This window comes from Esox lucius, chromosome 7, assembly GCF_011004845.1.
Source record: "Esox lucius isolate fEsoLuc1 chromosome 7, fEsoLuc1.pri, whole genome shotgun sequence".
NCBI classification, from domain to species: domain Eukaryota; kingdom Metazoa; phylum Chordata; class Actinopteri; order Esociformes; family Esocidae; genus Esox; species Esox lucius.
The window spans coordinates 42,837,245-42,851,109 of record NC_047575.1 but is presented as its reverse complement, the minus strand read 5'-3'; the positions used below and the strand labels follow the sequence as shown (position 1 = coordinate 42,851,109).

Below are 13,865 nucleotides of genomic sequence, written 5' to 3'. Positions count from 1 at the left end.
AATGAATCCCATTTTCTTTAACATCACGTGGATGGCCATGTGTGTGTGCGTCATTTACCTGGAGAACACATGGCACCAGGATGCACTATGGGAAGGAGGCAAGCCGGCGGAGGCAGTGTGATGCTTTGGGCAATGTTCTGCTGCCATTCATGTGGATGTTACTTTGACATGTACCATCTACCTGAGCATTGTTGCAGACCATGTGCACCCTCTCATAGCAACTGTATTCCCTGATGGCATTGGCCTCTTTCAGCAGGATAATGCGCCCTGCCACAAAGCAAAAATGGTTCGAGGAACACAACAACGAGTTCAAGTTGTTGTCTCGGCCTCCAAATTCCCCAGATCTCAATCCAATCGAGCATCTGTGGGATGTGCTCAAAAACGATATTCTACAAACATGTCCAATCAATGGAGGCCTCACCTCGCAACTTACAGGACTTAAAAGATCTGCTGTGAACGTCTTGATGCCAGATACCAAACCTTCAGAGGTCTAGTGGAGTCCATGCCTTGACAGGTCAGGGCTATTTTGGTGGCAAAAGGGGGACCTACACAATATTAGGCAGGTGGTAATAATTTAATGGCTGATCGGTGAATATACTGATGAGACAAATCATTATGACCACCTGCCTAATATGCTATTGGTCCACAATGTGCCGCCAAAACACGGCCGACCCGCCATGGCATGGTCTCTAGAAGACCCCTGAATTTGTCCCGTGGTGTAGCCGCCATGGATTGGACTTGTCGGTCCAGCACATCCCAGATGTTTAAAATCGGATTGAGATCTGGGGAATTTAGAGGCCAGGGCAACACCCTGAACATCATGTTCCTCAAACCGTTCCCAAACAATGTGTGCAGTGTGTCAGGGCACATTATCCAGCTGAAAGAGGCCACCGCCATCAGGGAATACCATTGCCATGAAGGGGTGTACCTGGCCTGCAACAACGCTTAGGTGGGTGTTCCAATTGACATCCACATGAATGCCCGGACCCAGGGTTTCCCAGCAGAACATTGCCCACAGCATCACCCTCCCTCCACTGGCTTGTCGTCTTCCCACAATGCATCCTGGTGCCATCACTCCCCAGGTAAACGTTGCACACGTACACGGCCGTCCATGTGGAGTCAAAGAAAACAGGACTCACTGGACCAGGCCACCTTCTTCCACTGCTCCAAGGTCCAGTTCGATCAGACGATCACCTGCCCATTTGAGGTGCTTTCAGCGGTGGACAGGTGTCATCATGGGCACTCTGACCGGTCCGCGGCTACGCAGCACCACACAAAGCAGGGTGTGAAGCACTGTGTGTTGCGATACAATCATCCCGCAACAATCATTAAAATGTTCTGCGACTTGTGCCACAGTAGACCTTCTGTCAGTTCGAACCGGACGGGATAGGCTTTGTTGCCCTCACGCACCAGTCGAGTCTTGGGCGCCCAACACACTTATTTGTAAGTATGAAATAGTTTGCTCACAGCTCTCTCATCGACTCTGCGGCCGACATACAGAAAGGTCAAACGCGAGGTGCTCATCTTCGTTCGGTTCCACACAAACGTGTTATTTTTTTGTCCAAGGACTATGAACAGTCAATTTGAAGGCAGCATTAAACAGTGTAGATATCACATACATGTCAATAATCAATCGATTCTGTTTGTCACGGCCCTAGGTAACATCGGAATGCAAGAAATATATATATTTCAAATAACAGTGGCATTAGTTAATGTTACCTCTGTAGACAAACAACAACTCATCACCACACTAATGTGATGAGTCTGTACGCAAAGACGTCAGTTGGATTTTATCTCCCATTTCCATCCCTCCTAATTTTACATCATCGATCTTATCTGACGTGAATTTCTTTTGGTACACAATCAAGTGTAGGTCGGATTCAGTTTAGAGGTAATTATCAGACTTCTGCTATTTCTAGGCAAGAATGATTACTTAACGAGTGAGGCCTAGATTGTGTAAACCTACACAAATGTTTTTTGTTGTTTATTGGGCTAATGTTTATTAATGTGAAGGCTTATTTCTCCATAAAAACATTTGATTCACTGTATAGCAGTAAAGAACAATTGTAAATGTTTATAAAACATGTTGTGTATTAAGAACATCATGTTTTAACTAACATTACAAATAATTATCGTATAAAACAAATAGCATTTTAACACGTTAACGATACTGTGTGTGTGAAAATGTAAAGATTCTCTGGTAAATTAAAACGCTGCCCGTCACATTGTCCTACGCCAAGTTTTTCTACCAGAAACCGTTGATAAGAGCAAGTCTCCTCGCAGTGCTCCAATGCAGAGCAATGAAGAGTCTGACAATATCATACCCGACTTTATCTGTAGAATCCTATTGCTGACCGAGTCAGTGATCTACTACCAGACTGAATTGGACAATTCCAGCTTGAATAATTGGTCTTGTAGGAGGTCTGGGATGATGGTGTAGAACATTCAACTTAAGTCTATGAACAGCATCCTTGGACATGGTTTCGTCTTTGGCTTGTGGAGTGGTTGAGGTATATGTCTGTAGCATTGTCCACAGACTTGTTGGATCTGCAGGCAAACTGCAAGCGGTCCAGGGTCGTGTCAGTGATGGTTTTGACATGGTACTAAGCACAAATACGTTTTTATCATGACAGAAATGAGTGAAACAGGTCTCTAGTAAGTAGTCAGAATATATTTGCAAAGAAAAACAAAGAAATGTTTGTACCCAAATATGTACTTTCAAAACGAATTATATTTCACAGAACTAAACATGGGCATCTTGTTAAAACAATTTAAACTGTCATCAGTTCATAAACTGGGAAGATCACCTTGTTTGGCCACTGCCCATGTGCAATTATTAACAATTAGTTTCTCGCAAATTCCACTGAAACACTGGAACAGTGAGGTCAGAGCCAGGGATTGGCATACAGTGACAGCGACCCCGAAGCAATTAGGTTGAAGTGCAATTAAGTAAGCAGTATGTTTGAAACCTCAAATTGCAATAAAAGGCAGATTTCATGCCAAGGTCAACCTGGGCAGCCAAAATAATAATAATTTATGAAATGTTCCGCATTATCATGAAGGTTAATATTTTTGAGTGCAGATTTTAACAGTGTATCTAGGAAACGGTACACATTTGGGGCAAAATAACAAGGTGCCCAAGACTCCCATAACTAATTTCAGTCAATCATTAAATTGCCTTTAGAAAGAGCTCACAAAGCTTTATTTGTCCTCTCACAGCTGTCCCCCAGAATGAGTTATGAAGATGTTAAGGAACCAACACAGACCAAATGAAAGTCCTTTGTATTTTGTTTACGTGTTCTAAAGTCTTTTAAATATGATTTCTTTATTTAATCAAGTAAACTGATTAAGAAATATATCTCATTTACAAATGACAACCAGGCCAAAAAGAAAGAAACACTCAGTTATACATACCAGGGACTTTCCTGCATATAAAACTCTATGGCGGCCGCCATCTCAAAATCTCACACTGCCAGTGTGTGTTGGCATGGCAAAACAGAATGTTGCGCTTATATGCTTTTTATTCAAAATGTTTCTAAATTGGCAGTGTTGCCAGATGGGTAGGGTTCCCCCACAATTCAGGCTATTTTAAATGGGATTGGGCAGGTCGATTTACAGATGGGTTGTACAGAAGATAGAGAGTTTATGGATTTCATGGTTTACTGTCAATGATTTGGCAACCTTGCAAACTGGACCTTACCGGTCCTGATGTCACAGAGATGAGTAATGTCAGAAAAACAAGTGGAAACTAGTTCTTTCACACAGAAGCATGTCAAAATATTTAAATACAATTTGATAACGCATGAACTACATCCAATAGTTAACATTTCAGATGACAAATGGTAGAAATCACTGATTTGTTTTCAATAAAGTTCACGAGACAAACATGACTGGTGAAAAGACGATTCGATTAGGGTATCTAGGCTACTGTCCCCAACAAAATGTTATATGCAATATACAGTGTAACAATTTAAAGTTAACATATTTAAGTCACTAACAATACAAATATATGAACTTAAAGATGCTGGATGACTGCAAGCAGCATAGCCAAGTAGCTAACAGGGGAATGAAGTCGAGGGATAAATGATGTGGCGAATGGAGGAAACAACAAGGCAACAAGGCTGTAAAATATAGGCCTACAGCTCTGATACATTTTTAATGCAAGTCAAATTAACAACAACATAGTATAACAATGAAAATAGACAACAATAATATTGACTGTGATTAATTAGAAAGCTTGATGAGTGATTTCATATTTTTTATGTGATTCCTAGAACCTCTACTAAACAGTCTTGATGCTCAATGGCAAAAGAAATTCGGGTGGCTCAGATATAATGAAGAGGAAATGATATGCTCTGAATGCTAGAAGCATTGTGGAGCCAATGGGTTTTGGGGCTTAAGAAAATAACCAAGCAGAAACTATAGGCTGGATGCACTTAAATCCAATAAAATGTCTACTAGTCCTGGACAGGCAGAGGACAAAAAACAAAAAAACGAGGGTAAAATCCTACATATGTAAAAAATAAAAAATATATATATCTAACATGTTAATATGTAAATAATAGATTTATTTCTTGTTTTTGTTTGCTATTGTATTATGGAGGACATTGTAGTGTGCATTAGCTGCTCAAGTGGACATGGACAACAGTATAATAGTTCTTTTTCAAGTGGCCAGATATTATATAAAGTATATCACAGAGGAGTGTCCAGTAGAGCATTAGGTAGCAGGGGTTGGGGTCCCACCTTTGACAGATTTCCAGCCAGGAAAAACCCTGCATACAATTTCCTTGAAAAAGTATTCAAGCACGTGACCAATTCTCTCCTATTATTGAATTAAATGGCACACTGATGTTTTCATTTGAGTATTTGTTTTTATGTTATTGTACTTTCACATATTTTTCTTTGTAAAGCAAAGATGTTTGAATTGTGCTATATAAATAAACTTGCTTGCTTAAATTTAGCTGACCTTAATCCATTATAGAATGTGTACAGAGGACTTATGTTTCGACACCATAATGGCGTATTCCTCAGAGTGCTTAACATTGTTTGTTCATTGGATAATGTTGGGAAAATAAAGTAAAATATTTTGCCTGAGTTAATGTGCACTCAAATAGTATACATATCCCGTCACATAAGTCATTATTTTTGCCATCAACCTACACACAATACCCCATAAAGACTAAGCAAAAACACATTTTTAAAAATGGTGCCAATTTATTGAAGAAGAAAATAAAACGATCTCACATGCATAAGTATTCAGACACTTAATCCAGTGGTAGACTCAGCCTTGACTTTTTTCGGGTATGCCTAAACCCGCTCTGCAGGCCTGTTTTTAACCAGTTCCTCCCAATCACCCGCTTAGATCCTTTAAAGCTGTCAGATTGGATGGGAGGCATCGGTGAACAGCGATCTACAGGTGTTCAAGGCAGATGTTCAATTGGGTTCGTCCAGGCTTTGACTGGGCCACTCAAGGACATTCACAGACTTGTCCTGAAGCCATTTGTGCTGTCTTGGCTGTACACCCAGTGTCGTCATCAGGCTGAAAGATGAATCTTTGCCCCAGTCTGACGGTCTGTGTGCTCTGGATCTGTTTTTGTCTCAAGGACGTCTTTGTATTTAGCTCTGTTAATGCTTCCCTCAATCCTGTCTAGTCTCCCAGTCCTTGCATCTGAGAAGCATTCCCATAGCATGATGCTTCCAGGAGCCCCTTAACGGCCTGGGGCACCAAGCAGTTGCCTGCCTTACCAGTTCAAGCTACGCGTCTGGTTCTGTGGATCTGTATCTACAACGTGCGTGTAGTCTGCAGTGCAATAAGCATGTTTTGGAAATGACAGGAAAATGACCAGCATATCATAACTCTGCAGTTCACGTGTGCGTACCGAAGCGTAAGGGGGCGTACCGAAGCGTAAGGGGGCGTACCGAAGCGTAAGGGGGCGTACCGAAGCGTAAGGGGGCGTACCGAAGCGTAAGGGGGCGTACCGAAGCGTAAGGGGGCGTCCTGAACAGTTCGATAGCATACCATGTACCTTTGCATCTGTGGTTCTACATGTTTGAGTGGTTCATAAACACATCATAAGAGCAACTGGGTTAAAATTGTTTGAGAAAAAATATGAAATTAATGTAAAAGACAGGAATTTTGTCAATATACCATTGGTTAAAACAAACAAAATTTCTAGGGGGGAGATCAATTGGTTCAATATGGGTCCCAAGAATAAAACAGTTGAGAACTGGCCCAGGGGCCTGGACGATTGGTTGCATTCAAGACATTCTATTGATCAACTTCTCCACCCAAGAAGCGTCAGTCACACAGCAAGACCAATTCTGATCTACCAATTGGTATTTTGATTGGCTAATTTGCAAATTATCAAGTGTCTATATTCAGCCAAAGCAGCCAATCATTTTGGTAGTTTTAATAAATTATTCTTGTTTTTATACGAGTTGAATGTCATAAAAAATAATTTTAAACAGTGAATTCTATAAAATGCCTTTTCCCCCCATAACCCTAAACTGTTAAAATCCCCAAATAAACACCTCTTCACCACTACACAAATGCAGTGATTTATTGTTAAGGTCAACAATGCCATACAGTGAAGACCCTGGCAATTCAAAGCCCAGTAACACACACACACACACACACACACACACACACACACACACACACACACACACACACACACACACACACACACACACACACACACACACACACACACACACACACACACAAATGAATTCTCCCAATGCAGGGGAGGTATTGATTTTCTTAGTGCTCTTAAATCCTCCAGAAACAGCGTAAACTGGCCTGAATCCTAACTCAGGGGACCCAGAGACTACAGTGTGGTAACAATGCTAACAGCCACAGAAAAAACGAATGTATGGAGGCAGCTGGGTGATAGGGATAGAAATCCATGCAATAAATGCTAGCTATCATGTGGCCTTAACAATTTCCCAAGTATGGCAATGTTTTCTAAGGAAGACCACTTCAATTATATCAGTGAATTGTCAGCAATAAGAGGATGGTATGGCTAAAGCTGACAAATTAAAAGCTACGGGTTGTGTAACATTTACTGACATGTAACAGGTATACTAGATGTTAAGACAGTGAAAAGGGCGTTTTGTGGGCTTTCAAACCTGTGAACATCATGGTATTCAGATCAGAATGGAGTGAATCAAATATTATGGAGTCTTTTATTAGTACAACACAAGTATTCAGACCCTTTTATTAAGGACTTTTTTGAAGCACCTTTGGAAGCAATTACTGCCCTGAGTCTTCTTGGGTATGACTCTACAAGCTTGGCACACCTGTATTTAGAGAATCTTGTTTCGCATGGTTTGATAGTTCTTTCGGTGCCTTTTGGCAAACGCCAAGTGGGCTATCATGTGAATTTCACTGAGGAGGGGCTACCATCCGGCCACTCCACCATGAAAGCCTGATAGGTAGAATGCTGCAGAGATGGCTGCCCTTCTAGAAGGTTCTCCCATCTCCACACAGGAACTCTGGCGCTCTGTCAGGTGGGCCATTGGGTTCTTGGTCACCACCCGGAGTAAAAACAAGGTACCAATCACCACCTGGCTCTACCTATCCCTACAGACAAGCATGGTGGTGGAGCATTATGCTATGGGAATATTTCTTAGTGGCAGAGCCTGTCAATATACAGAGTCCCTACAAACCTGATCCAGAGCAAGAACATTAACCACAACAACGACACACAGCCAAGAAAATGCTGGAGTGGGTTCCCGGACAAGTCTGTGAGCGTTTCTTCAAGGGCCAAGCTAAGATCCGAACTTGAATCCAAATCAACATCTGTAGGGAGACTGAAAGATCGACCGATGCTCCCCATCCAACCTCACAGAGCTTGAGAGGATCAGCAAGGAAGAATAAGAGTAACTGCCGAAATTCAGGGTCCCAAAGTTGACAGAGACATACCCAAAAAGACTGAAAGCTGTGATGACTGCCAAAGGTCCTTCTACAAAATCCTGAATATTTAATGTACATGCAATACTATTTTGTATTTTCAATAAACAGGTAAGAATTTCTCACAATGTGTTTTCACTTTGTAGTTATACACTATCATGGGCAGATTTATGGAAAAACCTTTCAAAAACCTAATTAGGTCAATTGGCAACAGGTCAGTAACATGATTGGGTATTAAAAGATCATTCCAGAGAGGATGAGTCTGTCAGAAGTGAGGATGGGGAGGGGTTCACCACTCTGTGACAGACAGCGCAGGCAAATAGGGCAACAATTCCAGATGAATGTTTCTCAATGAAAAATTGCGATCTCATCATCTTGTGAACACAGTACGTCGCTGCATCCACAAATGCAAGTTAAAACCCGACCATGCAAAGAAACTATATATAAATAAGATCCAGAACCACCGCCGCCTTCCCTGGGCCTGAGCTCATTTAAGATGGACTGAGGCAAAGTGGTCTGACGAATCAAAACTTGAAATTATATTTGGGAATCATGGACACTGCGTCCTCTGGACTAAAGTGGAGAGGGACCATCTGGCTTGTTATCAGCACACAGTTCAAAAGCCAGCATCCATGATGGTATGGGGGTGCATTATTGCACATGGCATGGGTGATTTGCACATCTGTGAAGGCACCATTAATGCTGAACAATATATACAGGTGATGGCAACATATGCAGCCATCCAGACAATGTATTTTTCAGGGAAGGCCTTGCTTATTTCAGCAAGACAATGCCAAACCACATTCTGCATGTATTACATCAACATGGCCCCGTAGTAAAAGACTCTGGATGCTAAACTGGCTTGCATGCAGTCCAGATCTGTAACCCATTGAAAACATTTGGCGCATTACAACACGGAAAATACGACAAAGGAGACCTCGAACGGTTGAGCAGCTGCAATCCTATATCAGGCAAGAATGAGAATAAACTTCACTTTCAAAACTACAGCAATTGGACTCCACAGTTCCCAAATGCTTACAGAGTATATTTCAGGAAAAGGTGATGCAACACAGGGGTAAACATGCCCCTGTCCAACACAGGGGTAAACATGCCCCTGTGCCAACTTTTTTTAAACGTGTTGCTGGCATCAAATAACAATGACAAATAACCATAACATTTCTCAGTTTCAACATTAGATATGTTGTCTTCGTACAATTTTCAATTAAATATAGGGATAAATGATTTGCACATCATTGCATATCCGATATAATTTGTATTTTAAGGAGCGTCCCAAATTTCTTGGAAACAGGGTTGTATATAGATGTGACATGATTGAACAATATTATGCAGCACGTATAGTAACAGGTTGAAACTGTATACTGCGGTGATGGGCCAAGCCAGTTGTGATAATCTTGCAGTGATTTGACTGTAATATGCTTAAAAAGTGCAGTGTATAGGCTAGTCAAATATTCCTAGTATAATTTGGCAACACAGGAATTCTGGAGACAAGCAATAGGCCCAGAAAGAGGAGAAACTGTGAACCAATCAACAGAGGACTTCAGGCCTTCATACAGCACAGTGACACAATCAGACAGTAAAAAGAGAGAGAAAACTAAGAGGATTTGCTCACGCACACGCGCACGCGCACACACGCGCACACACGCGCGCACACGCGCGCACACACGCGCACACACGCGCACACACACGCGCACACACACGCGCACACACACGCGCACACACACCATTAGCTCCTGTCATTAGGATAAAGCCAGTGTTTAACCTAACTCTCACTACTACCCTATCACCCCTTTACAACCACAGGGAAACAGGGTTAAGCCAACAATTTACACAACTTAGTTTGTTCAAAGCCAGCTTTAATCTCCCCCAAAAACCTGTAATCTTCAGTCCAGCTCCTAAATAGAAGCCCCATCTATGTGTGGTTGGGGTGGTCTGGCTAAAACTGGGGGAGAGGTTTTCTGTACGGGGCCCTGGGGTGGCCTGGGGGAGAGGGAGGTTGTATGGGGCCCTGGGTGGAATAGAGGTCTGGGGGAAAGGTCGGCTGTACGGGGCCCTGGGTGGAATAGAGGTCTGGGGGAAAGGTCGGCTGTACGGGGCCCTGGGTGGAATAGAGGTCTGGGGGAAAGGTCGGCTGTATGGGGCCCTGGGTGGAATAGAGGTCTGGGGGAAAAGTTGGTGGGGTGCATGAGGTGAACTGTCCGGAGGAGAGGGAGGCTGTATGGGGCCTGGGGTGGCCTGGAGGAGTAGAGGTCTGGGGGAGAGGGAGGCTGTATGGGGCCCGGGGTGGCCTGGGGGAGAGGGAGGCTGTATGGGGCCCGGGGTGGCCTGGGGGAGAAAGAGGCTGTATGGGGCCTGGGGTGGCCTGGAGGAGTAGAGGTGTGGGGGAGAGGGAGGCTGTATGCGGCCCGGGGTGGCCTGGGGAGAGAGAGGCTGTATGGGGCCCGGGGTGGCCTGGGGGAGAGAGAGGCTGTATGGGGCCCGGGGTGGCCTGGGGGAGAGAGAGGCTGTATGGGGCCCGGGGTGGCCTGGGGGAGAGAGAGGCTGTATGGGGCCCGGGGTGGCCTGGGGGAGAGAGAGGCTGTATGGGGCCTGGGGTGGCCTGGAGGAGTAGAGGTCTGGGGGAGAGGGAGGCTGTATGGGGCCCGGGGTGGCCTGGGGGAGAGGGAGGCTGTATGGGGCCCGGGTGGCCTGGGGGAGAGGGAGGCTGTATGGGGCCCGGGGTGGCCTGGGGGAGAGAGAGGCTGTATGGGGCCCAGGGTGGCCTGGAGGAGTAGAGGTCTGGGGGAGAGAGAGGCTGTATGGGGCCCGGGGTGGCCTGGAGGAGTAGAGGTCTGGGGGAGAGGGAGGCTGTATGGGGCCCGGGGTGGCCTGGAGGAGTAGAGGTCTGGGGGAGAGGGAGGCTGTATGGGGTGTTTTTTAGGTCAACTCTGAAGATAATAGCAAGAGGTTCTGGTACACACCGGGATACAGTTATGTGGTCAGGACAACAACAGGGATCCATGAAAAGCGTATTGTGAATGAGGCTGCCTAAGATGACAGGCTTTACCATTTCACCTCGCTTATCCCTTTTTCTTGGGAGACGCCTAAATCCAGACCACAGGATAGTCAGCGTGCCAACAATGAACAGGCCTGAGGCCATAATAACTAGGTCTGTTATGACACCAGTATCACATTATCCACCCATTAAAAACATTTAAAGATAATTGGAACAAAATATTAAGTTATTTAAAAATATACAATAATTCTTGATGGGGAAAAAATGAATGTGACTCAAAGACCACAACATTGTTTCCGGCACCAGGGAAGTTTCCTAATGTTGTTGTTTCCCTGCCACAGTACTATCAACATACTGGTATCATCAACACAAAACACAAGCTATGATTCTACTTAGTCTCACTGGTTGTAGTGATGGACAACTGAAATCATTGACTGCAGAGGTGAAAATTGGCAGACTAACTGAAAACACTGGTATGGGATTGTGACTACTACATCATATAGATTCAGACAACGAAGTGAAAAGCCAGGGGTTTGAATATGTACTGTTGATTAAGAATGGAAAGGACTGGCTATTGTTAACGTTTTCTTAAATCTTGCTTTATCGTTCTCAGCACATCAAATGTAAGGAACGTGATGGATCGATGATGCCAACATGCGGTTTTTAACATTAAAAAAAATACAAAGACGAAGTGCAATCTATCATAATTTCAGTATCTAATTCGGGCGAAAACCCTGTCAGGGTCGAAAGAAAAGGCTTGCTGAGTGAGAATGTTACGCAATGTCAACACACAGCAATGAGGAATGCGACTCACGTCACAGCCCACAAACCGGCCAGGAATGAATGTACATAGGCCAGACGTACAAGGAAGCCATACCCTAAACGATAATCAATTTCCTTGTTGGCTGTCTGTAAACATCAAACATGCGGTAGATTTAGTTAGGTCTATTTGCTTACATTTTAGACTGAGTGACACTGTCTTGGTCGTGAATCTGCTACCGCCTCGGCTTTGTGCGGTGTATGCAGTTGAGTTGCAACACCACCACTTGGCACTTGTTTGGTTTGGATTGATGATGCAGTGAGAAAACTAAGAGGCAGCGTCGAGGCAAAACTACTTGATAGAACAGGATTAACTGACCATTACACAAATTAAGTTAGCTTGATATGAGAAAGGATTTAGCTAACATTATCACTGGGTGGCTAGGTCCCGAAATCGCACACACCATATAGCAGAATAACCAGTGAGCTAACTAGCTACCTATCGCAGTCATTAGCCAGGTTACTGCATCACATTATAGTCAGCTGCTAATTTATTTTTTTGAAGTTAACAAAGGACATTATCTTCATACTAGTTTACCAAAAGTTCACTAAAGCAGCTAAGTAGTTAGCCATGGAGCTAGGGTGCTAAGGGTATCTAGTTAGCAGTGCTCAATAGTTAGCCATCATTCCTCCATCATTCCCCCCATGTACAATAAAGCTAGTTAGCCACATGAGCAACGTTAGTTAACTAGTTAACGAATTAGCATGACAAGCAATATAACATAGAACGAGCCAGTTAACGCTGACTATCAACACCCCAATCGTCTGATAGGTAGTTGACTACAGTAGCTAGCTATGAATGTTGTTGTCTGGCTGGCTAGCTAGCTAATGTAACTACGATAACAACAGCTGACTATGAAAGCTAGCTAGCTTTGCTAGGAAACCTAAGTAATGTTTGCCAGATATGAAAACATTTCCCAACAGCAGAAGTGTGATTTGACTATGCAAAACAAACACGTACCTGTCAGCGTAGATGCCAGGTTCAGGTATAAAACAACAGCAGCAAATGACTAACAAGGAAGGACTCGGGTAGGGCGCAACCAACTGACTCGAAACGAGTCTGGAGCACAGATTGGAGTTTCGCTAACTAGCTAGCAAGTTGGCTAGCTAGTTTTTCCAGGATATGTGTTGCCGATGCGTTGTGTGTTGTTGTCCACGGGGGGAAATGTGATTTGTTGGGGAAGACTCGTCAAGGCCCTAAAACAAGCTACAGTAGGTTAGTTAGACAGCTAACCAACTAGCCAGCCAACGAAGTTCTCCACTCCTCCCAGTCTGTTTCCAAAGATGGCGTCGGAGAATTCACCTCCTCCCCACTACCGTGACAATCACGGGGCAAAATATGTCAAAACATCAAAAACTCAGAAAAACTGAAAGGCGACAGTCAGCCCTAGTTCCAGCCCGAGCGACTAGTGTGCCGCTTCGGCCGCCACGTTTAGCTTCAGTGGCCTTGTCGCTGTTTACACCCAGGTGGGTGCTGAAGTTATACTCCCCTCTCCGTGCTAGCTATCCCCCTGCGAGCCATCCAGCCAACATCCGCAATCTGTATCCCCACGACAGACGGGCGGTGATCGGTAGTGTGGAGGCGGTATGGCGAGTTGGCGGGGCGGGACTCCGCAGGAGTGAACTCGTTGGTGAATGTATGAGAGCATACACGTTGCTGTTGATGGTGGTGGACACAGTCAGGATCGGTTCAGAGATTGAAACAAAATCTAGTAATACTTGTCATTCAAATTCAACTTCAAACGCAAAGTTAAAATACAGTCCGCTAGAGCTGTGTTGGTGTGCAACTTGTACTTGTGTGAATCGGTGTCCTCAGTCTTGCTGAGCTCCTTAGCTGATTAAGGTCTAAGTATACCCTTGCTACAAATAGCCCAAATAACACACAACACTGTAGTTCTGTCCCGACTCAACACCAGCATAAACTATACAGATGTATTATTGTAAAGGGTCGCACTTTAAATCCAGGCACTTTATGTCCAAGAGTGACTAAATTATTTTTCCTTAGTATCTTTAGTTGCCCCTCAAGAAGTGTCCCCAGTTCGCAACCTGTTTCCAACAATGTAACAAAATGTGTTGTGGTGCCCTTGAGCAAGGCACTTCACATTAACTGCTGATGTA

At 44.0% G+C, this 13,865-nt stretch overlaps 1 protein-coding gene across 1 annotated transcript in view; it reads right to left on the bottom strand.

Moving 5' to 3' along the window:
* taok1b (TAO kinase 1b) overlaps positions 1–13,554 on the bottom strand; it is a 31,070-nt gene extending 17,516 nt beyond the window's left edge. The window contains exon 1 of the mRNA XM_029121085.2: positions 12,709–13,554. The gene's annotated coding sequence lies outside the window, so the exon portion shown is untranslated. The remainder of the gene's footprint in view (positions 1–12,708) is intronic.
* Between the last annotated feature and the right edge of the window lie 311 nt (positions 13,555–13,865).